Source organism: Bos indicus, chromosome X (assembly GCF_029378745.1).
Source record: "Bos indicus isolate NIAB-ARS_2022 breed Sahiwal x Tharparkar chromosome X, NIAB-ARS_B.indTharparkar_mat_pri_1.0, whole genome shotgun sequence".
Taxonomy (NCBI): Eukaryota; Metazoa; Chordata; class Mammalia; order Artiodactyla; family Bovidae; genus Bos; species Bos indicus.
Genome location: NC_091789.1, coordinates 134,962,495 through 134,986,526, shown reverse-complemented (window position 1 = coordinate 134,986,526; position 24,032 = coordinate 134,962,495). Strand labels below are relative to the sequence as shown.

The 24,032-nt window shown below is 39.9% G+C and overlaps 1 protein-coding gene across 3 annotated transcripts in view; it reads left to right on the top strand.

The window, feature by feature from the left end:
* Positions 1–374: 374 nt before the first annotated feature.
* CDKL5 (cyclin dependent kinase like 5) overlaps positions 375–24,032 on the top strand; it is a 178,702-nt gene continuing 155,044 nt past the window's right edge. For 2 of the 3 annotated variants that reach the window (XM_070784566.1, XM_070784563.1), the window contains exons 1-2: positions 375–474; positions 5,432–5,510. The gene's annotated coding sequence lies outside the window, so the exon portion shown is untranslated. The remainder of the gene's footprint in view (positions 475–5,431; positions 5,511–24,032) is intronic. The other variant, XM_070784564.1, reaches the window with a different exon arrangement.

Here is a 24,032-nt window from a genome sequence, read left to right as displayed (position 1 = left end):
CCTCCTCCCTTCGTCAGCTTGCGGCTCGGTCCCGCCCCTCCCAGCCGCTCAGCCCAGGTTGCTAGGGCCTGGCGGGGCAACCAAACGTGGCGCGCGAGGAGGCGCGGCGCGCGCGTACGCGCGCAGACGAGCTTATACGGGGAACCAGCAGTCTACTGCTTTGGGGACCAGAGCACGAGCCGTGCAGGCGGGGCGCACGAGCCCGAGACCGAGGACGAGCGCTCTCTCCTTATTGGTTCCAATCAGAAGTGGGCGGGACGGAGGAGGGAACCTGTCAGAGTCTGAGACGCTTCTCCATTGGTCCGAATTGGACGGTTGGGGCGGGGCAGTTAGCAAATTAGGCTGCGCGTTGCCTGAGCGAGAGGGCGGGGTCGAGGGCTTCGATTAGTTGTCGCTGCCGCTGGGGAAGGTAAAGCGGTGACGGCGGCCTCAGGAGCTGTGGGGTCCCCGGCTGGAGGTGGGGAACTCGGCGGGGTGAGTAGTCTCGTTGCCACCCGCTCGCCAAGCCTCCTTGTCCTTACATCGGCCCCGTGCCCACCCAGCTTCTCCTGAGAGAGGAGACCCACCCGGTCCCCCCGGGCAGACGTGAGAAGGGGCGGTGGCGCGGGTCCGCTCAGAACAGGGCGACGCGGCGAGGGCACCCCAGTCTAGAGTGGTTCCTCCTCAGCGCCCCATTGCGCCGCTGGAAGGGCTTCCCCACCGAGGGGCTAGGGCTGTGTTTTGGGGTGTAGGGAGACGGGAGGGTATGAGGAGGGGCGGCGGGTCGAGGCCGTCTCGCGGGGCTCCTCTGAGCGGCCGGTCTGCGGCATCCCCGCCCCATCGCCCCCGCGGCACGCGCTCCCCCGGGCTTGCGGCGAGGGAAGCCCCTTCCCGCCGGCGCTGAGGAGGAGCCTGAGCGCCAGAGCCCCCCTCTCGAGTTCCGTGGGAGTTCGGGACCCGCCGGGGACTGCGAGCTTGGCCCCGGCCCTGCTGACCTTGGCTGCCTGCGAGGGTGGGCTAGCGACCCTCCGCCTGCCCCGCGGCTCCTCTACCTTCCCCCGAACAAGTTTCAGGCGTCGTTACGAAGTTCAAGACTAGCATAGTGGGGAGAAGCAGAAACTGGCCCCTTCCCAGACCTTCGTACCCTTTGGACCCTCATAGAAATTTAAATCCTAGGGTTTGGAACCATTTCCCAGAACGAACAGGTTCTGCTCGCATTGACACGTTCTGTGCCCACGTTGGGGGAAAAAATAACCTGAACATTTTCAGTGTAAAGGCAGATCTTCCTTGAGGGTTTTGTTTTTCGCTTCACTTGAGTGTTAAAGCACAGATGCCTGAAAAAGAAAAGCCTGACCTTAGTATCTCCACAGTGAGATTAGACGGATGCTGTGATATTTAAATAGTTGCAGATCAGTGTTCTGTTGATTGAAATTTAAGCTGATTTTAGAAAGTATCGCAGAAACGGAATAATTTCTTTCCATGCATCTGAATTAGGTTTGTTTGGATGTAATGGTTTATGTAGTTAATGTAAAGGATTACACAGATTAATTTGCCCAGGGGCATTTGACCGAAACAGCAGACATAAATATCAATATGTATAGAATAGAATTATCCTTTTAGGTAGCATCTGCTGGAATATTTCCAGGTTGTTCCTCTTGCTGTAGGGTTACCAAAAAAAGCATCTTTACCGAGGCTATTCGAAATTACAGGTGAATGACATTTAGATGTAAATTTGTTTTTAATTTCTTTAAGTGTCATAAAATGCGAAGAACCTATGTTTACTTGTCCCTGTATATTTAATGTTGAAGGGGGGGTAGTATAATCTTATATTTAACAATCCAGTTAGGGTCCATTAAGAATAATTTTTAAAAAAGGTGTGCCTCTTTTTGAGAACATGGTAGTTGAGTACCTTAGCAATCCTTTACATTTCTATAATAAAAGTACTATTTTAGGTTTGAGCATTTTTGGCCGTTGACTCTGGATCGGGAGTAAGGAAGCCTGCAGCAGTATTACCAGTTTGACACCGCCAGTGGGTGTTTCTGTTGACAAATGCAGAGAAGAGAACATTTGGGAAGGAAACCTTTTTTTTTTTTTCAGGAGGGTGGGGGGTGGGTGAGGGGGGTAAGGAGCGGGAAGAGAGAAGCTGTAGAACTAAAGCTTCCAGCACAGTGTATGCTGAGCATTTCACAAGTACAAGGAAACCTAATTAGGAGAAAAAAATTCGGTTTGGAAATAATAGAGCTCCAAAAGAGGAATGCTGAATAAAGTTAATAATCACAAGTGTTAAATAATCTACCATTTCAGAGGGGTTGGAGAGTCTTCAGTTGGAGAAAGTGTCAAATCCCTTTGAGTTGTCTGGCCTTCTAACCTAATCAATGCAAGGATTTATTTGATATATATATAGAAAGCACTTCAGTATTCTGATTTTGCTTATTTGGGAAGTTTTCTGAGCCTAGTTTTTTTTAAAAACAACAACAACAACAAAATTTGGTATATTAAAAAAATAATTAGACATAAGCCTTCTTTCTCTAGAGAGGATTCCTTTTTTCTCCTGTTCAGATTTATAATTTATTCCTGATTGAGGGGCTTGTGGTAGGGGTTTTTTACCCCTTTATCTCAGGTTTTTTTATTTTATTTTTTTACTTATGCAAGTTCCTTGCGCTAAACGTGCCATTATTTTCATTGTAATTTTCTAGGAGTCATTTAAATCAGAGTGTGGCATCCACAGTATTCCCTGGGGTTTTAAAAGAAAAGGTTCCCATTGAGGGAAATTGCAGGGCCATCTCGCACAGATGAGTAATAGAAGGTTGACTGATTGCGAATCAGATGTATTCTGTTCCAGATATGCTGCATTTAATGAGAACCAGATTTTACTTGGTATTTCTACTTTGAAGGTGCGGTATTGTTACATTGTAAACCGAAATACAGAGATGGAGAAATCCCTTCAAGTATGCCTCCCCCCCAACCCCCCAGCCTTGCTTCATCACTGTGTCTAAGAATCTGCGAGAAACTCTTTCAACAATAGTTGCATTGTTGGAAATGACAGTGGCTTCTGTTGCAGAAATTTAACCTTTCATTATGATTTATGTTTCAATTTACTTTGTGATAGAAAATTCCATTGTATCTGAGAATATGGCTGTAGGAATTTGTAAGGAGGTGAGCAGAGAAAAGAAGCCTTCTTCAGTGTGTCTGTTAAAAATCCACCTTTTTAGCTTGATAACTTTGGTGGTTATCTGCTTTATTTCTAGTGGATATTAGCAAGTATGTTAACAAAGTATCAGTACTTCATTTTTGGCTGTTAGTGTGGCAATATGACTTTATCATGTAATAGATTGATGTCAGATAATAGCAGAAGGCATTTAAGAACAAACGAATCCACATACTTAAATTCCAAATGTGAGGGGAATCCTTTAGGTAACCGTTAATTTTACAAGAATAGCAGAATTTGAAGTATTAAGTCACTTTTAAATAGAAAAGACTGTTTACTCAGAACTTGAAATTTAGAATTTTAGATTCTGAAGTTTTAATTTCTGGCAACATCGAATTTCTTGATGGAGACAGAACCTCAAAGATTCTTGAATATCTGATGATGGAAGCAGTTGGGTCACATATTTCAACTTGAGAAAATAATGTAATTAAAAGATTATATTTTTCTGTTTGGGAGGGTTTTCCAATTTACTTTCAGTCTTAAACTCAGCATTAGAACTATTTTGTTGGGGATGCATCACTTTAGTGTTTGGATTTAAATTCTTGATCGTTTCTAGAATGTTTCCTTTCTATAGATCAGTGCTTGGAAGAGTGGATTATTCAAAGATGTGGCCTCATTTCCCATTCGCCTTTGTACAATTACTTCTTAATACTGCCGCGTGAACCTGGGTACAGTTCTGTCAGTGGGAAATGAAAGCTGTGAGTGAGGACCTTCCACCTGAAGAGTCTGATAACATTTAGAGAATTCCGATTTGGGAATTAACAGAAATTTATTTTTATGCATTAGGTTAAAGGACTTAGCCCATTTCAGGTCTTTGGAATTGATTGTCAGCATTTTGAATTAAGCTCTTAGAAACATTTGTGTCTGAGATAGTTCTAATTAGGATCAAATTTGGGGTGTGGTTTCTCTGTTCGGCAGTCTTCTCTATAATAATTAAATTCTAATATTCTATTTATTGAGCCTTACTGAATACTAGGTACTATGGCAAATACTTTTTTTGCATGGATATAGTAATATGTGTGTATGTGTGTTCTCATAACATTCCTATGAAGTAGATATTTTTCTTATATCCTGTGGTACACTTGACCAAATGGGCTGAGGGAGAGAAAATATTTTACCCAGATTACCCAGCTAGTCAGCAGCTGAGGCAAAACTTCCATTGAAACCGGTCTGACTTGAAGGTGTGCTCTTCAAACCTATGCTTTCTTCTTCTCTTGAGGAATCCGATTTCCCAAACATGTTTTGAGCTCCTGCTGCTCCTGGGGTGGTTACTCAAGGTATAAATATGCTTCCTGGAGTTCATAGGCTACATTGGCAAGGCTTTCTGACCTTTAGTCACATGGGAGGCTGGACTCAGCTCCATTGGTACTGATGGATTAGGACGACTGCAAGTTCAGACTTTTCTCAGAGGGTCGTTAATTCTGTTTCTCATAAATGAAGGTTGTACATAATTCATGTTCCATTTTAACTTTTGACTGACTTTGATTAAATTTGCTACAGTAATAAAGGCTGTGAAGTTATTCTGTGAATTTAGTTTTGTGGTTTAGATACACTTTTTTTGCCACTTTATTTTTTAATTGAAGGATAATTGCTTAACAGAATTTTGTTGTTTCCTGTAAGACATCAACAAGAATCAGCCATAGATACACTTTTGAAGTAAAATGGCAGCCATTACAATCTGCAAATAGGTGTCTCTTCTGTAACTGTAATGATGTCAGTGAAACAAAATTTGGAGGTGAAGTCTACAGAGATATGTTATTGATGTTGGTTAACAGTATGTAGGAGTTGCGAGTCTGAAAAAAATTTTTCTACTTGAAAGTAGAATTTTCTGTTAAAGTTGTGTGTGTGTGTATGTGTGTGTGTGTTTAAGCAAGACCCATCCTTAAGAGAGCTGCAGTTGCTTAGCTCAAAGGAACCCTCACAGGTCAATGTTAGGGAGGAAAGGGACTTACTTAACATCTTATTCTGTCATTGAGAATCACTTTTGATGGTTATTAAAGTTAGAAAGGAGCTATGAATATTGTAGAACCTCAGGGCTGGAAATCACCTCACCCAAAGCAGGAAGGACAGTTGTTCTACCAAGATGGAACCTACACATAAACGTTGTGGATTTCTTTAGCAAGTACGGATTTTAAATATGCATTTTTAATAGTTTTATCGAGGTATACGTTACATACCATAAAATTCATGTTTTAAGAGTTTAAGAGTACCGTTCAATGATTTTTTGTTTTTTTTTTTTTTTAGATTTATGGAGCTGTATAACCATCACTGCAATCCAATTTTGGAAAATTTCCATTACCCCAAAAAGATCTCACCCACCAACGTGCGTTTTTTTTAACCTTATTTACTTGCTTCCACCTAGATCCTTTTATCATCAGGCACTGATAAACTAAATTATGTAGATTTTAAAAGATATGTCTTTAAAAAATATCTTCTTATATGTATTACAATTTCTTAGTACTTTTTGTATATTCAAAAGTTTTGCCTAAACATAATACATAGAAGAATATAAAAGGTAGTACTGCAAGTGCCATCCATTATCTTGTCTTTGTGGTTTTAATTTGATTCTGTTTTGATCTTTTTTAAACCAGTAAATAAAATACAGCACTCTTAGTGATATGTTGGAAAACAGGAATAAGAAATCAAGGTAAAAATAATATAATTTTTGTTGGGCAAGAAAAAATTCCTTTAGGATTTAAGACCAAGGACAAAATAATTGGTTTTCTTGATTTTAAGCCAATAACCTTGTGCATTTTATTGTTTGAGCTCTAATCCCCCTTGAGAGATCCATGCCTACAGTGCATGCTGGAGAGCAGGCTTCATTAAATTCAGGTATGCAAACGCATTGTCTACCTTTTGCATTACTTCAGACTGGATTGTTGAGGGATTTAGAAATATTTTAACCTGCAAGGTACTGTAGCTGCTTTTTCCTGCCTGCATCGTTTTTTTTTTTTTTTTTTTTTTTGGTTTTTTTTTTGGTTGTTGTTGTTTTTTAAAATTACCCTCAAGGGTAGCCAGAAGAATTAAAGCTCCCTTGGGAACAAGTTGTACTGGAAGGGTGGAATTCTACCCCTTTGGTTCCCAGGTGCTCTCTTTGCTGCCTGTTTTGCACGTATAGATGGACACTGCTGATAGGATAGCTTGGGGATGTTATTTTTTAGGTACACATGATAGGGGAATGCAATGGTTTGGTTGTAGGTAAAGTGTTTTGGAAACAAACTTTCATTGCTTTTAGATGAACATTTCTCTATGGAAAGTGATCCTTACAATTGCCAGGCAGGTAAATCAATTCCTCTTTGGTGGGTTGTATTTGGATTTTTAATAACAAACAGAAAGGACACAGCATTACTCTGATAATAATAGTTTACTGTAAATTCAGTCATAACTGGCTTGAAATAATTTTACTTAAAAAAAAACACCCGTTTAATTGCTATGATTGTGGTATTCTGTTGTTATTTTGCATTCTTTCCTAAGAGAAAGGCCTGATATCAAATATTAACAAATCAAGTGCTTTCTGACCTATTTGATTTAGAGGAAAGTAGTGATTTTGAAAGTAACAACTTTGGTTTCTGGAAGTTAGTTAACAAAACATATGGATGAATACATTATTGTTTTTTTTGTTTAAGACTGCTTTAAATTATTTTAGATAAGTTGCAGTTTTAGATCTCAGTTTTAGATTTTGTACTATGCCTAAGGATTAGGTTCTTGGCAGCTTGTAAAATCATATTATAATAATCAGATTAAGTACACATACACACACACACACACACTCATGGGAGGAAGATAAAGCAAGTTAAAAAAGGTGCTAAGTACCAGTTGAAGAAAGCTTACTGACTTGGATTTGCTCCATTATGCTGATATTGGCCAAGAGTAGTAGAAACGATAGTTTTCTGATGAATAGAATCTTTGGGAGATTACGAAAGCTGGTTCAGGTATTACGTATCCTCGAATTTATCCACATACCCTACCCTGCTTTTGTCAGTCACTAGTGAAACGTTTTAGGGCTTCCTGGGTGGCTCAGTGGTAAAGAACCTACTTGCAATGCAGGAGATGTGGGTTTGATCCCTGGGTCAGGAAGATTCCCTGGAGAAGGAAATGGCAACCCACTCTAGTATTCTTGCCTGGGAAAGCCCATGGACAGAGGTGCCTGCAGGGCTACAGTCTGTGGGGTCACAAAAGAATTGGACATGACTGAGCAACTGAGGATGCACACACAGTGGGATGTTTGGAAAAGATTGAAGGCAGGAAGAGAAGGGGGCCACTGATGATGAGACAGTTGGATGGTATCACCGACTCAATGGACATGAGTTTGAGCAAACTCCAGGAGATAGTGAAAGACAGGGAAGGAAGCCTGGCATGCTGCAGTTCATGGGGTCGCAAAGGGTCGGACATGACTTAGCAACTGAACAACAACAACAATTTTTACTGGTAATATTACCATTAAAATTTGAGATTAGCATTGCAAAGGAAAAGAAAAAGTTTTATTTTAATTGTTAATAATTTCAAATAGTTGAGGTAGAACAAAAGCTAATTTTGTGCTAATTGGTGTTTCGTAATTTATTATTTCTTTCTAAGGTTACCTGTCTTACATCCTGAGACTCTGCCCTTCATTTAGCAAATACTTAATGAGTATCTGCTGGGTACCAAACTGTGATAGAGTGATGCATCAAAGGGAAGTAGGTCCTCAAAGACTCTATGGGCTTGAAATGGAGGCAGAGGAGAAGTACCAGGCACTAGCAGTGTAGGGGGATCTGCCATGTGGGGAGCAGGTAGGAAGGCCATGGTGAAGAGGTAACATTAAGTGGGACCTGAAGGATGAGAAGGGCATGGTTTAGTTGGGAAACTAAGTTTTCCTGGCAGAAAGTGCAAATGCCCTCAGGCAAGGTGAGAGCTAGAGGCTTTTGAAAAACTGTACCTTTTAAAGAACTGAAAGAAATCCAGAAAGGCTGGAAAGTAGAGAAGCAGGTGATGACGCAGAAGTAGACAGGGGCCCGGTTTTGAAAAGGCTTAGTAGGCCATCTGCTGGGTTTTTGAACTTGTCCTAAGCCTCCTGGGAAGCTATTGAAGGTTTTAAGTAGGGATATGACAGGAAATGCCACAAAAAAACAAGAGTTTTAGCTCAATGAAACCTTGATGATTTACCAAAAAGGTCATAATTGCTACAAGGTAAAATATTCTTTCCTCATCTCTTTAAAAATTTTGCAGCTGGTTTCTTCCATCGTCATCTGTGATACTCTTTTCATTGTTTTTATAGAAATTACCTTCAGTTTTCTAAAGGCTCCCCCTTTTCTTTTATCCTTCACCAGTCTGTTAACCTTATATAGGAATGTCATTTCTATTTATAACTGAGTTAAAATTTTTTTCTAACAGTTTTAGCTCTCTTCCATATTTAAACTTAAGACTCTTTGCTGGTTTTTTCCCCCCAGACATCTTTAATCTACTGAAGATTTTAATGAAACATTTTGCTAAATATCAACATTAAATTTGCTTTGTTCTTTTCTTTCCTCAAATACAATATTTTATGTCTAGTTTAATATTTTTCAGCACTTAGGCTGTTTCATATTTAAGGAAATCTGATTCGAGCACCTCCAGTGTTTTTAGAGAATTTTATTAATAATATTTAGAAGCACTAATCTTTAGCAAGAGTATCATTTTCAAATCTGGTTCACATTCTGTGGCTTTGCCATCTTTGATATTTAACTGGTCTCTGTTGAGCTTCTTATTTTCAAGTGAGCTTATATGTATAAAAGTGCTCCACAGATTTTATTTTATATATCCTGATTTGTTTCTTTCTCCTTCTACAATATGTATCCCTACATGCTCAGCTCATTTTTGGAAATCCTCAACTATGCTAAGTTTTCCTTGCCTTGATGACTGAACAAGCATTCATCCAGGGCTTCCTTGGTGTAAAGAGGTTGGTTTGTGACAGTATACAATGCCATTGTGCACTTCCCCTTCATGGATGCAAAGAATAACCACAGCATCACCTCCTTCTTCAGATATTTCCTTTGCAATCTACATTGTGATGCAGTCTCTATAACTTAGCTCGCTTTGGCCTTTCTGAATCATTTTATACCTGTATTCTTTCCTTGTTGATTTTTTCCCCCCTCATGCTGGTAACCTGAAGAGTTTACAGTGGTTTTGTGTCATAACTATTTTCACTTCCTATCCAGCCCAGGACATTTATTTTTAAAGAGTTGCCTCATTTTAGAGTTTGATGTTTCTGTGCTGGTGGTTTCTTTGCCATCCACAGTGACTGCCCTTGATTTGGAGCTGTGTTTTCCAGTCTGTCTCTCTCTGCACAGCTGGTAAAGGAAGGCCATACATGTCTTTCTTTGGCTGCCTTTACAATACGGTGATGATTTGGGTATCTTGGCATCACTGTGTAGGCAACTGAAAGGGTATCAGCGTCATGGTAAGTGCTGGAGATACAAAGCCAGGCTGTGGTGTTGTGCCCTTTTATGGAGTTTTAAGAACAGAACCCCTCCTTTTATGGAGTTTTAAGAACAGAGTGATATGCCCATTTAGATGGGGAAACACAGGGTGCTGTTACTCTAGGCCAGAAGAGGTGTGTTTAATGCAGACTTAAGGGAACTGAGAACGGTAATGACTCCTATGTATTTGTGAAGAGTCTTAAAGGAGGCCCAGAATGCCATGTGGAGGGAAGGGATTTTCTGGTAGACCATGTTATTCAAAAACATGGATCTGAGAAAAGCAGATAAAGCTGGGTGAATAGCAAGAAATGACATGGATTTATATATTGCATGCCTTGCTTTGAAGCCTTGACCCCAGCTATATCCCAGGATCTTAGTTTTCTTTCTTTGTGGCCTTTTTCTGTTCATTTTCACTTTCGCCTGAGAGTATACATAGGAAATACTAAAGCTGGAGTTTAAATAGGGCTGGGCCTTTGGTAAAATGGATAAGCAGATGGTATCGGTTTTCTACATGTAGGCTCCCTGGAGGCATGGAGTGTTGCCTGTTGTCGCCTCAGCATCTAGTGCATTGCCTGGCACAGAGGAAGTGCTCAGTAAACATTGCTCTTATGAAATTTGTTTCTTTTTCTGCCCCCCATCTCCTCCCATCAGTGCTTTCTTCCTCATTCAGTTGGTTTCTCTGTCAGGTACCTGTCTAGTGGATCTTCCTCTCTGCTCACCCCATAGATGTGCTTGTCCTGTAGTCTAGTCACTCGTCTTGAACATAACTGTTATAATTGGATCTGTGTTGGTGTGTAACTAAGTGCCAATGGCTCTCTCTGTGGGACTCCTCAAACTTCTGTCATCATTTACAGTGTGGTAGATGAAGGGGAAGCAAGAGTTGACAACTGTAAGAATGACATTTCTTTAAATTTTTTCATGATTTGTTGTATGAATTCATAGAAGTGCTGAGTTCTGTTCCATTATAAACCTGTGTGTGTGCATTGCATGTTTGTATATATCTGCATTGTACCTTACTTAACGTTAAGCAAAACCAACATTCAGTGAAGATGTTTGCTTATTTTATTATGTAGCTTCACCCCACTCCCCCATTACTGCTGAGGTTCCTCAGATTGGAACGCTGGTTTTAAATGTGGTACCACATTGAAATAAAATATTTGTCTTATAGAAGGGCTCTCTAGGATGCAATGACTTCACCAAAGGATCTACCATACAATAATAGTTGGTTAGTTAGGTGGAAAGTTTTTTTTAAAAAATTATTAATTTATTTTCTTTTTAGCATGCCATAGCTCAGATGGTAAAGAATCTGCCTGCAATGTAGGAGACTCAGGTTTGATCTCTGGGTTCAGAAGATCCCTTGGAGAAGGGAATGGGTACCGACTCCAGTATTCTTGCCTGGAGATTTCCAAAGATGGAGGAACCTGGTAGTCTACAGGCTGTAGACTATAGGTCCATGGGGTTGCAAAGAATCGGACATGACTGAGTGACTAACACACACACAGTAGACTTTTAAATATCCTCTCTACATTTTGATAATTTTTCATATTATAGGTCCCACATTCTCAAGAAAACTCATCTCCAGTCTCTTTTACAGCTAGGGTACAAGCTTGTAACCTGGGCTTGACCAGTCATTTACACAGAGTGAGACTCGTATGTAAAATCACCGTATTGTAAAGGCAGCCAAAGAAAGACACGTATGGCCTTCCTTTACCAGCTGTGCAGAGAGAGACAGACTGGAAAACACAGCTCCAAATCAAGGGCAGTCACTGTGGATGGCAAAGAAACCACCAGCACAGAAACATCAAACTCTAAAATGAGGCAACTCTTTAATGTAAAGGTGAGCATTGTGAGGGAGCCATCATGTGTAGTTGAATTGCTGACCTGGTGATCATGTTGACAAAGGTGCTTGCTGGTGGCAGCGCTAATGGAATTCAGTCTCAGTGGTATTGGTACTCGGTGGTGACAATAATTTTTTTGTTTGTTTTTATCTTACTATTCTCTGATCATCTAGGATTTGTGTTGTTTTTGTTTTTTGTTGTTCATTCACTAAGTCATGTCTGACTCTTTGTGACCCCATGGACTGTGGCACGCCAGGCTTCATGTCCTTCACTGTCTCCCAGAATTGACTCAGACTCATCTCCATTAAGTCAGTGATGCCATCAAACCATCTCATCCTCTGTTGCCCGCTTCTCCTCTTGCCTTCAATCTTTCCCAGCATCAGGTCTTTTCCAATGAGTCAGCTCTTTTCATCAGGTGGCCAAAGTATTGGAGCTTCAGCATCAGTCCTTCCAGTGAATATTCAGAGTTGATTTCCTTTAGAATTGACTAGTTGGATCTCCTTGCTGTCCAAAGGATTCTCAAGAGTCTTCTCCAGAACCACAGTTTGAAAGCATCAGTTCTTCAGTGCTCAGTCTTTACTGTTACCTCTCAAATCTATACATGACTACTGGAAAAACCATAGCTTTGACTGGACAGACCTTTGTTGGCAAAGTAATGTCTCTGCTTTTTAATATGCTGTCTAGGTTTGTCAAGGCTTTCCTTCCAAGGACCAAGTGTCTTTTAATTTCATCACTGCATTGACTGTCTGCAGTGATTTTGGAGCCCAAGAAAATAAAATCTGTCACTGTTTCCACTTTCTCCCCATCTGTTTGCCATGAAGTGTTGGGACTGGATGCCATGATCTTAGTTTTGTGAATATTGAGTTGTAAACCAGCATTTTCACTCTCCTTTCACCTTCATCAATAGGCTCTTTAATTCCTCTTCACTTTCTGTCCTTAAAGTGGTATCATCTGTTAAGTGTATCATCTGAGGTTTTTGATAAGGTTTTTGATAAGGTGTGTCCTCTGTATCATCTGTTAAAGTATATCATCTGAGGTTTTTGATACTTCTCCTGGCAAGAGAATCGTGTTAGGGATTTGTGTTCCATGTCTTATATTAACTTTGGAATATTTTCAGCCATTGTTTCTTCAAATATTTCTTTTGTCCCATTCTTTCTTCTTTTTCTGATTCCAGTTATATTAGAACCTATGTTGCACACTTCTTGAAAGTCCTGTTTGTTCTGTTCTTCACTTCTTTTCTCTCAATGTTTTTGGTTCGGGTAGTTTCTACTGACTTATCTTCAACTTCACTGATTCTTTCCCTGGCTCAGTTAAGTTTACTAATGAGCCCGTTGAAGGCATTTTTTATTTCTCTCTTTTTATTTAATTTTTAGCACTTTCATTTTATGCTTTCTTATATTTTACATTAATCTGCTGAGTTACCAATCCAATTTTGCATGTTCTCCTTTTGGGTTAGAGCTCTAAACATGTTACTCATAGTATTTTAACTTTGATTCTAGGTATTTCCAACATCAGATTCTGTGTCTCATTCTGAGTTCTGACATATCCTTTGTCTTTTCTGAGTGTTGTTTTTCCTCTGCTTTTTCTTATGCCTTGTGATTTTTTTTTTTTTTTTTTATTGTAAGCCTGACTTATTTTGTAGAACAGTGGAGACTGAGCTGCAATTTTTTTTTTTTCAGTTTGAAAGCAATCACTGTTTAATAACTGACCAGATTACAGAAATACTCATGGTAGATACCTTAGTTCATCCTTCTAATAATAGCCTATTGATCTGGCCTTCCCTGTTGCCAGCATCTCTACATTCTACAAAATTGTTGATCTTTTTCTTCATGCCACCTCATGGAGAAGATGATTTGAAGGGCCATGGAAAGTTGTTTGCTTCTTTGAAATGATTTTCAACAGTATGGGATCTCGTGGATCAGCTCCTCCATGCAGATGATGCCATATTTACCAAGAGATTGAGCAGTCAATGCGTTATCTGTCAGGGCAATTAAATTTTTGTTGATTTTTGTCATAACCATGCTTGTTGATCAATTCACTTACTGACTTCAGGTTTGGGTACCCCTCCTATGCAACATATGGTTCCACAGTCCTCAGCATGTTAATTGAAGCCATGTTGAGCTTCACATAGGTGCCACTGAAGAGCTGATGGAGGCAAAGAAGCTGCCACACCCTCTGGACCTTTGGGCTCACACCATTGATACCTCTCTGATCCTGATAACAAATGCCAGTTGGATTCCACGGGTATGTAGAAGTTGATGACTTTTCTTGTCATCCTAGCCATTCGAATCTCAGTTCTGCCTGTATTCCTTGTGATGGTGCTTAGCTTTTTCATAAATAAGCTTCCTCCTTGCCTTTCAAAGCATCTTTTGGGCACTTCTTTCTCAGGCGCTTGTGTTTAAGCTCTGTGAAATTTTTTCACTTTTTCTTAAGAGTTTTGGCACAGCAGGAACCTTTTTTTCCCTTCTCTTCTGCACCCTCCATTTTTCTAGCTGGAAAAGAGCTGAAGTGCATAATTTTTATGTCTGTAAACAGGCACATCTTTCCTTGTGTGAGGCCTTTGGTTCAGGGATTTGAGTTAATCTAGTTGGGAGTTGAACTTGTTTTAAGTTTGGTTGCTATTGTACTTCAGGCTTCAAATTCTTAGTTTGTGATTAGGGTGGGGGTTGGTTTATTTTATTGAGTGTCAGGTCTTGCTTCAGAACTGTGACTTGGATCTCCTTACGTGCTCTTGGTCTTCTCTGGTCCCTCTGCTGGCAGTACTCTGCTGTTTACTTGTTATTGAAAGTAGGTTAGCTTAGAGGTGGGGAGTGGTGGTGGGATGTGGCCTTTTGTTCTGATTAAACCTCTGGCTTGGGCTTGCAGCACTGTCCCAAGGACATGCCCTTCCCCTAGCTATTATGTGGGCTCAGTGTATAGTCCTGCCCTTCTCCCAGGGTGTCCACCCCTTCCCTCAGTTGCAGCAAGTTTTAACCAGTGCTTTAAGGACAGAAGCACTGACAATAAATCCCCTACATACATTCTGAGAGCATGTTCGTAAGTCCAACAGAGTTAGCCTAGGTACCCAGCTAACACAATCGGCTTCATAGTACCATACTGTAATAGGTTTATAATACTTTTCACACAAATAATACATAAAAAACAAGCAAGCACAAAAAGTAAAGGAAATATGTAAAATCTTTCAGGATAGTATCTCGAAGAGCACAGTAGTACAGTACAACAGCTGGGCTACAGAGGCTGGAATCGAGTGGACACAGAAGGAGTTCCTGACTGGAGGAGGGAGAGCAGGTGGCAGAGCTGAGGGATCATCAGCAACAGGAGACCGAGGGCAAGCTGCAGCTTTCACTCGTGCCTGATGGCGATGGAACACATGTTCGCGTCTTTGAAGGAAGGAAACGTGAAGATTCGTATGTAGGGAACTTACTTTCACAAGTGAAGGTTTTTCTTCCTCAGTGGAGGTGCAAGGGAAGGATCTGGGTGGACATGTTGTTCCTGAGGTGCTGCTGCATTTCCCTTCCCCCAAGTCTGCGTCACAACGGGCACTCCACAGTGGGCACATCACAAAGGGCTCTTTGGGGTGGAGGGGTTGGTGGGGGAAGATCTTGCAGAAGGCTGAGGTCACCCCAATTTCAGTGGCCTCCATTGGTTTCACACTGTTCCTTCAGCAAGCCTCATCAGGCTTTTTGTCACTTTGCTGTTTATTCTGGCTGAATTCCTCTTGTCAGTGGCCACCTGGAGTCGACCCCAAGTGAGCACAAGGTTGTCTCCTCTCTCCTTGCAGGCTCTTTCTCTCTCTCCGAAGATTTTGAGCCAATTGGTTGTTTTGTGATGGGTTTCAAGAAAGTCATGACTTTGAAATTAGTGCAGCTCTTTTTTGTTGTGAGGGCAGGCTGCTATGTTCTTCCAGCTTTCCTATTCCAGGGTGGAAGACAGAAGTTTGGTTACCCTTAGAATTTTTACATGCACATTTAACTAAATCAAAGCTTCATTATTATTCCTATCCTCTCAAATAAGACAAAGATTTTAGTATGGCTTACCTTTTAACCTTCATCACCTCTCTTCCGTCTTAGTTATTTATGCTTTGGTTTTGCCTTGTGGAAGCCACCTTAAGTCTGTAAAATAGTGAATATTTACTCAATATATTTCCCAAATTTCTTTGCTCACCATTCTTGATTCACTCCATTTCTTCCTTTGGGTTTAGTTTTCTTCTTATAAAGAATGTTCTTAAAGTAGTTCTTTTGCTAAAAGCCTATTAGTAGAAAACTTGATGTTCTTGGTGTTTCTGCAAGTGTCTTTACTTCCCTTTTTCTCTTGAATGATTGTTGAGATGGGCACAGAATTTATGTTGACAGTTACTCCCTTAGCACATTATTGATGTTATTTTCTTGTCTTTTGGCAAGTCTTATTTATTAATGAGAAGACTTTAGTCAGTTCAGGTGTAATTTCTTTGTAGCTAAGTATCTTTTCTCTTGGGCTACCTTTAAGATTTTTTTCCTTACATTTGATTTTTTTTGCAGTTTCTTGGTGACATCTCTAGATGTGGATTTGTTTTCATTTATCCTATTTTTTTTTTTTTGGTGTACACTGTCAGCCTGAAAACTCATGAAACCTTAAATTGTGGAAAAAATTTTAGATATTATTTTTTAAAATAATGCTTCTTCTCCATTTTCCACTTCTAAAACCCTTATCGAGATATATGTTGGAATTTTTCATTGTGTTCCTTAAAGTTTCTTTTATATTTTCACTTCTGGGTGATTTTTTGACATCTGCCTTACAATTCACTAATTTCTGTTTAGCTGTGTCCAGTCTACTGGTTAATACATTTATTGAGAATTTTCATTGAAAACATTTGACTGTATTTTTAAATATAAAAGTTTTTGTGTTTTCTTTCAAATCTGCTTCTTAATTTTCATTAGGACTTTTTCTTGTCTTTTCTTTGAACATTTAAAAATATAGTTATGTTTGTTTCCTTTGGATTATTTTCTGAGCTGTAGTTCTTGAGAAATGAAATCTCCCATTTGTCTCCCCTCCAAGTTTTGCTCATTTCTTTGTGTGGTTCACAACATTTGACAATTTGGGTATTGTGGGATGCTCCTTTGGATAGTTTTGTGTTTGTCTTGATGGGACCCTTTGGGTTCACTGCTCCTGGAGAGTTTTTGATCTCTTCTCAGATTATTGGCTTCTGACATCTGGAGAATGATGTGAATTTGGACTTCATATCTGTGGTAGAGGAAAGACTTGGGTTTTCCATTTTGCTTTGCTCACTCTTACACTCAGCTCTGGGTTGCTGTGTGTAGCTTTTCTTTTATTTATCTAAGGCAGCCCTTCATTTGATATTTCATAGCTTTATGTTGGTGCTTCATTTCCAGCTTTTTTCTCATGCACAGAATTGAGGTATCTCCAGTTTCCTGGTATCATATTCATTGAGTTTGCAGTCCTTGGTTTAGAGGGTAGAAGTGAGCAGGTCTTTGTCCTGTTGTCCTGTGAAGAATCTCATTTAACAAGCTCTTGTCTTTGCAGGCACTCCTTTCTATTCAACTGTTCCTGGCTATAGGTCAGAAAGTAGTTCATCCTTTTAAGAACCAGGAAGTAGTTGCAACCACCACAGGCATCCTCTAACTTGAACAGATAATTTACAGAAAGTTCATTTAGATGTCAATTATGTTGAACACAGTTCCTGTTATCTGATATGAACTATGTTAATTTTAAAAAATGGGTTAGTTTCCCAGATACCCTCAGGAGTCTAGTCTTTCCATGATGCATTGGAATTTGTATAGACTTGTGAAGTCTTTGGTATTGTAATCAGCAGGTGGGTGATTTCTGTGCGGAAAAGCATTTTAACCTTCTCAGGGAGAGAACAGAGTATTAGTTTTCTCTGGGGTGACCTGCCAGGACTGGTCCCTGTTAATTTTTACAAACCTTAACCACTGTTCTCAAGCCTGCCACTAAATCATCACCACGCATACTCAGCACACAGCCTTATCTCCACTCAGTTGAGAATATTGAGGGCCTTCTGGCTGATTTTCTCCAGTTTCTGGCACCATCTGCAGATTTATCATCCCCTTTCTCTCCAGAGCTGCCCTTTCCCCTGTCTCTGAGGATGAGTTGCTTCTGCTGCTGTTTTGAGGCCAGTTCCTTGGCTGGCGCCTTCAACTTCAGTGCTGCTGCTTTGGCAGTCTTTTTTCATCAGTTATTCTTCCTCCACATCCTGTATCCCAGTGGCTCACAACTAGAGTTGGTCCAGATTTTGCCCCCAGGGGACAGTGTCTGGAAACATTTTTGATCGTCACAACTGGAGTGGTAGCCTGTGTGTTACTGGCATCTGGTGAGTAGAGGCCAGGGATGATGCTAAACACTTCACAGTGCACAGCGCCCGGCAGCAAAGGATGACCTGCTCCAAAATGTCTGTGGTGCTGAGGTTCAGTAACCTTGCTATATCCTTAGAGTCTTCCTTTTTATTTTTTTGCCCATTATGTTATTCCTAAGGTTCTTATCCTAGAAAACCTTCCCTGAACCACTTGTCCACTCTTTTCTTAGCTAACTAACCTCTTTTCCCCTTCCCAGCTAAACATCTGGGTGGTCTGTATATCATTTATCCATCCCTCATCCACTTCTCACACTTCAGCGTTTGGTCTCTTAACTTCCCACTCTCACATTATTAAAGTTTTTACTGTGATCATCTATGGCCTCTTGTTTGTTGCATCTGATGGATTCATTCAGTCCTCATTTTACTTGACATTTCTGTTGCACCTGACACTATTAGTCACTAGCTCCTTGAAGCAGCGTGTTTCCTTTGCATCCTTGTTCTCCATATCCTTCTCTTATGTTTCTTTCCATCCTCTGTAACTTTGTCTTGATCTACTTTCTCCTTACACACTGCTGTTACCTGGGTTTAACTTCTTGGTCAAGTGTTGTCCTAGGTCACTCTCTCAATTATACCCAGAGTTTCAGTTCTACTTACATGCAGATATAATTCTAAACTCTTTCCTGATTTTTCACTACAAACTTTCAGACTCAATAACCTGCTGGAAATCTACACTTGACTCTTCTATAGGCACTAATTTGGAGAAGGCAATGGCAACCCTCTCCAGTACTCTTGCCTGGAAAATCCCATGGATGGAGGAGCCTGGTAGGCTGCACTCCATGGGGTCGCTAAGAGTCAGACACGACTGAGCGACTTCACTTTCACTTTTCACTTTCATGCATTGGAGAAGGAAATGGCAACCCACTCCAGTGTTCTTGCCTGGAGAATCCCAGGGACAGGGGAACCTGGTGGGCTGCCGTCTATGGGGTTGCACAGAGTCGGACACGACTGACGCGACATAGCAGCAGCAGCAGCATAGGCACTAATATGAAGTACACATACTTTCCTGAAACTTGCTCTTCCTCCTAAATTAAGGAAAAAAAAAATCTCTGTTAATGGTTCCTCCATCCACGCAGGCTCCTAAGGTGGATAGTTGGGTCTTATCCAACTCAGATATATTATTAATATCTACAGTTGCTATATGACATTAAAATGTGATTTTGACCATAAAACTCATCTGCTTGAAAAGCCTGCAGTGGTGCTCTGTTGCCGATGGAAGGAGAAAGTTTGGAGAAAATCTGGTTTCTTTATCTGGCTTATCAGGCTCTCCTTGGTATGGTTTCTGCCTACCTCTCCAGCCGGCATCCTTTCCTTGTTTACCTCAAACATGGTGCTCTCCAGCATGTAGACTTCTCCATAAAATTCTGTTTCACATGTGATGTCTTTGCTTATGCCATCTCCTTTGTATGGAAGACAGCATCTACAGTAGAGTGTGTGGGTTGCTAGCTCTGTGGCTGCTGGGGCTCCCTATTTCTCATGGAAGCTACAGTTAATTGATACCTCCCTACTTCTCTGGCCTCAATGTTAGTGAGGAATATTCCTTGTCTGAACTATCATTTTGGAGAGCCAGGACTATGTAAGTGCTGACATCAGTCCTGCTGAAAGAGGGTGGGAAGGGGGCACATGTTTCACAGCTCTTCAGTTACATGGTTTACTATTTGCTTCCCAGGTGGTTCAGCGGTAAGGAATCTGTCTGCCATTGATTTTCTTAGTCCCAATCTTGGCCTGCTTCATAGCTCCTTGGAATTCCTCACTGATCTATCTCCTGGGAGCACCTCGTGTATTCTCAGGGTTGCTCTCAGTTTATTTTTTATATTTCTTTTGCCTATTTCAGGGGGTTTTAGTGTGGGAAGGAAGGCAAACGTGTGTCTGATCAGCCATTTTAAAGTAGAACTGCAGTGCCCTATACCTCATGTGGTTTCTGTTTTTTCTCTATTATAGACATACTGGCAAACAATGTCTTAAATTTTGTTTTTAGTTTAAATTTTATTTTCTGGCCGTGTCCTGAGGCTTGCGAGACCTTAGTTCCCCAATCAGGGATCTAACCCATGCCCTTGGCAGTGAAAGCCCAGAGTCCTAACCACTGGACTCCAGGGAATTTCTGAGTGTCTTTAAAGTGAATCCTTGTGTACATTTTTGATCCTTTTCTTAGGACACTAGTCTTATGTCCCTCCTTGAGGATCACTGGGGGCGATGTATAGGTGACACTGATGGGAGTGTGCCATGCTTGTGAAGGGTGTAGAGGGAACACTGCTGATTCACCTAAAGGAAAGGTTGCCAGTTGTTTTATTTTGTCCATTCTGGTCCCTAGTGTTGGTTTTTGTTGGATTTAAAAAAGTTACTTGTAAGATTAAATACTTACAAAATTTATTATTTTGATATTTGTATTTTTCTATATACATTTTCTTTCCTGTTCTTTTTTTGTGTGTGTTCATAAAGTGTTTTTTTTTTTAAGTCTCTTAGAGGGTTCAGTTGATTCTTTCCCTTTAACATGAAACAAGCAAATGCTGCCAAATATAAGGTCCATTGCTCTTTTTTGTTTGTTTGTTTGAATTTATTATGATATGATTCTTGGAAATGAAAATGCACTCCTGGTTTTGTGGTTATTAATACCTAACAAAGTAGCTGTGAAAATTAAATGAAATAACATAGATGAGATGCCCAACACCGTACTTGGTATGTAATAGGCAGCAGTGGGTATTAGTTCCTTTCAGGCATTCTTTCTCCTTTGCCAGATTATTAAAATAACTTCACTACAACATACCTGAGAGAGAGGGAAAGGAAAAAAAATCATGTGTATTTACTGAACCCTTGTTAAAGGAAGGGCAGTATGCCAGATACCTTGAGGGATACAGAGGTGTTTAAGGCACCTTCCTGTCCAGGGATAAACATTAGCCTACTATATATATCTTTACCTTTTTAGGCTATTTTTTTTTTTTTTAATCATGCTGTTCTGAAAACCTTTCAACCTTTAAGCTGTATTATTTTGTTTGAGCACAGAACATTTTAAAGGTTGGTGTGCCACATTTAATCCATTACATTTCTCTGAGAGTAGTTATTAGCTTCATTTTATAGAAGGGGGCCCTGAAGGGTGATCTGCCCTGCTTCTGGCTGGGGTAAAAATAGGATATGTTGGGATGTAGAAGAATGCTAACAATTGTATTTCCAGTCTCAGTAGGTGCTGAATAAATATTTGTTGAATGAATGAATCATCTTTTATTAAATGATATGTTAAGCACAGTCCTAACTCGCATCTCTGCTTCTTACTGTTTTACTTTTCCCCTGTTATATTTTATGCTGTTAAAGCTTTAAAATTCAATGGTTGGTACACAAGACATTGGAAGTTGGAAGACAAATGTGACACTGTTTTAGTCATAATGAAAAAAGGCTTTGAGAGGAGATTTTGTGCTGATGCTGATTGTATTTGCCAATTTAATTTTTTTGCCCTGGTGCTGATTGTTTTCAAGACCACCTTTCTAGTTCATACAACAGCTGCAAGGGGCTTCCCAAGTTTGGGGCTAGGGTAAATGGCCCAATTTGTTGCACTGTAAGGATGACTCTGCTGTTAATAGTCAGGTTTTTCATATAATCTCTAGTCAAGAGGGAAAAATTAGCAATTATAGTTAGTCTGTGGAGATTTGAATTCATATATTACTTTTAATATATGAACTAGCAAATATACAAACTTTAATGGATTAAGTGATTACCATCTCAGAGTTTGTTCAGTATTTAGCTTTCTTTAGCTGGTTGGCTTGGATAGTGAAATAAGGGTTCTTAGTGAAAATGGTAACACCCAGGAAAGGATCGGTGGTGGGACATACAAGGTCTTATTGCAGAGAGTAGTGTTAACACACGGGCTTTGCATCTCCTTCACTCTGCACATGGAATACTCCATTTGGTTTTTTAAAAAACCAAAAAAATTTTTAATTTTAAAAATTTATTTTTAATTGAAGGACAATTGCTTTACAGTGTTGTGTTGGTTTCTGCCATACAACATGGTTGGTTTCAGCCATAAGTATACATATAAGTGAAAAAAAAAAGAAAGTGTTAGTCGCTCAATCGTGTCCAACTCTTTGTGACCCCATGGACTGTAGCCCACCAGGCTCCTCTGTCCATGGAATTCTCTAGGCAAGAATACTGGAGTGGGTAGCCATTCCCTTTGACAGGGGAATCTTCCTGACCCAGGGATTGAACTCGGTCTCCTGCATTGCAAGCAATTCTTTACCATCTGAGCCATCCCCTCCCTGTTGACCTTCCTTCCCACACCCCTCCAATCCCATCCCTCTAGGTCCATTTATTGTTTGTTTGTTTGTTTCTTGCTTTTAACATTAGTTTTATCAGAGAGTCAGGAATAGAGAGGGGTTGAGAGCTTATTAATATTTTCTTCATGTTAACTGAGCATCATTTTCTAGTTAAAATAAAGACATACAACTTCTACAATTAAAATAATTAATGAAGAAAATCCACAGAGTGTCCGACTGTTTTGCAACCCCTTGGACTGTAGCCCACCAGGCTCCTCTGTCCATGGGATTTCCCAGGAAAGATTACTGGAGTGGGTTGTCATTTCCTTCTCCACCATTTAGCCTTAAGCTTACTAAATTTATTTCTTTTTATAAATTTTATGAATAGATAGACCTGTTCATCACATTTTGGGTTTTCCCACTTCATTTTTCTACTTAGAATGCATTGAGTGAGGCTTGCAGACAACTTTTGTCTTGTAAAATAATGTCACAGGTAAAAATATGCCTTTGGGAGTTGAAAAAAAACCTTGGTTTGGTTCTGGCCTTAATACTTCCTAGCTGTGTGATCAGGGACAAGGTGCTAATGACTCTGGAACTGATTTCTTAGCTTTTAAATGTATTAGGATTAAATGTGATGATGCATATAAAAATATTTAGCATCACTCCAATGTATGGAAGTTCTCCCAAAGCATGGTTTTAAGCCCTGTGGCTTATCTCTTAAGGACATAGCATCCTGGCTAAGTGTGGGGATTCTGGAGCTTGACTGCCTGGATTTGACCCAGTTCTGCCGTTTACTGCTTATGAGACTAACCTCTCTTAGTCTGCTTACTGGTAATATGAAGTTTCTGAAGTAAAGGACCCAGAAGCATTCTTGGGAGGATGAAACAAATTAATGTAAATAAAGCTGCTAGATCAGGGCTTAGCACAAAAGCACTATTTAACTGTTGTTATTATTTTATCACATTTGAAAACCCAGTGTGCCACCAGCTTTCATTTGAAATATTTTGTTCTGATGGAATTTTTTGCTTCTCTGTCTGATTTCAAGCTCCATGAGAGCAGGGCCTGGTCTGTTTTGTTCACTACTGAATTGCTACCATCTGGTATAGTGACTGGCATAAAGTACTTATTCAGGAAACATTTGTGGAATGAATAAATGGATGATGAATGTTCCATTTTCCATGAGTTGTATTTGCCAATATTCTAATTCAAGTAGTTTTTTTTCATTGTTAAGTCTCTGTTAAGAAAAAGTGTAGAACAAAACTTATTACACCAAACAAGTTCCCTGTGTTTACAGGTTGAAATCCAAGTTTCTTAACTTTGCATTAAAAAAAAAACCTGTGGAATCTAACTATACCCAGGTTTCTTCTCTTTTAGAATGAGGAGTTTTGACTGGATACCTTTTTCTATCTCATTTCAAGTGTATGATTCTCAGGGATGTGAATTAATTCACTGGGTTGTTGTAATACCCAGTCAGTAAAGTGGTAAACACAAAAGCACTTTGCAAACAATGCAATAATACTATCATCATTGTTTATAATAACACTGAAGTGTTTTTAGCCCAAGTTTGCTGGAATATGCCCCCCTTTTTGCTCACTCAGCTGTAACCCTACTCATTTTTCCTGACCTAGTTCAAATCCTCTTTCTTGTGTGAAACCCAACTTCCCCACTCTGAAAGGAGCACTCTTTGCACATTTATAGCCACTGTGATTTGTGTAGTTCATTTGGTAATCATGCATCTGAATCATTTCATCTTGCCTGTTGTCTTGATGTATTAACTAGGATCTTGAAATGTTTAACTCTTAATGAAACCAGTAAGTTTATTGAACTTAATTAAATTAATTACCTTAATTTCTGGGCACAACATTTTCACGTATTAATCCAAGTTTTCACAATTTAATTGTAAGATGCTGTTAAAACATAAACTGAGGTATATTAAAATTTTTGAGAGAAAAGATTGATTTGAACTGA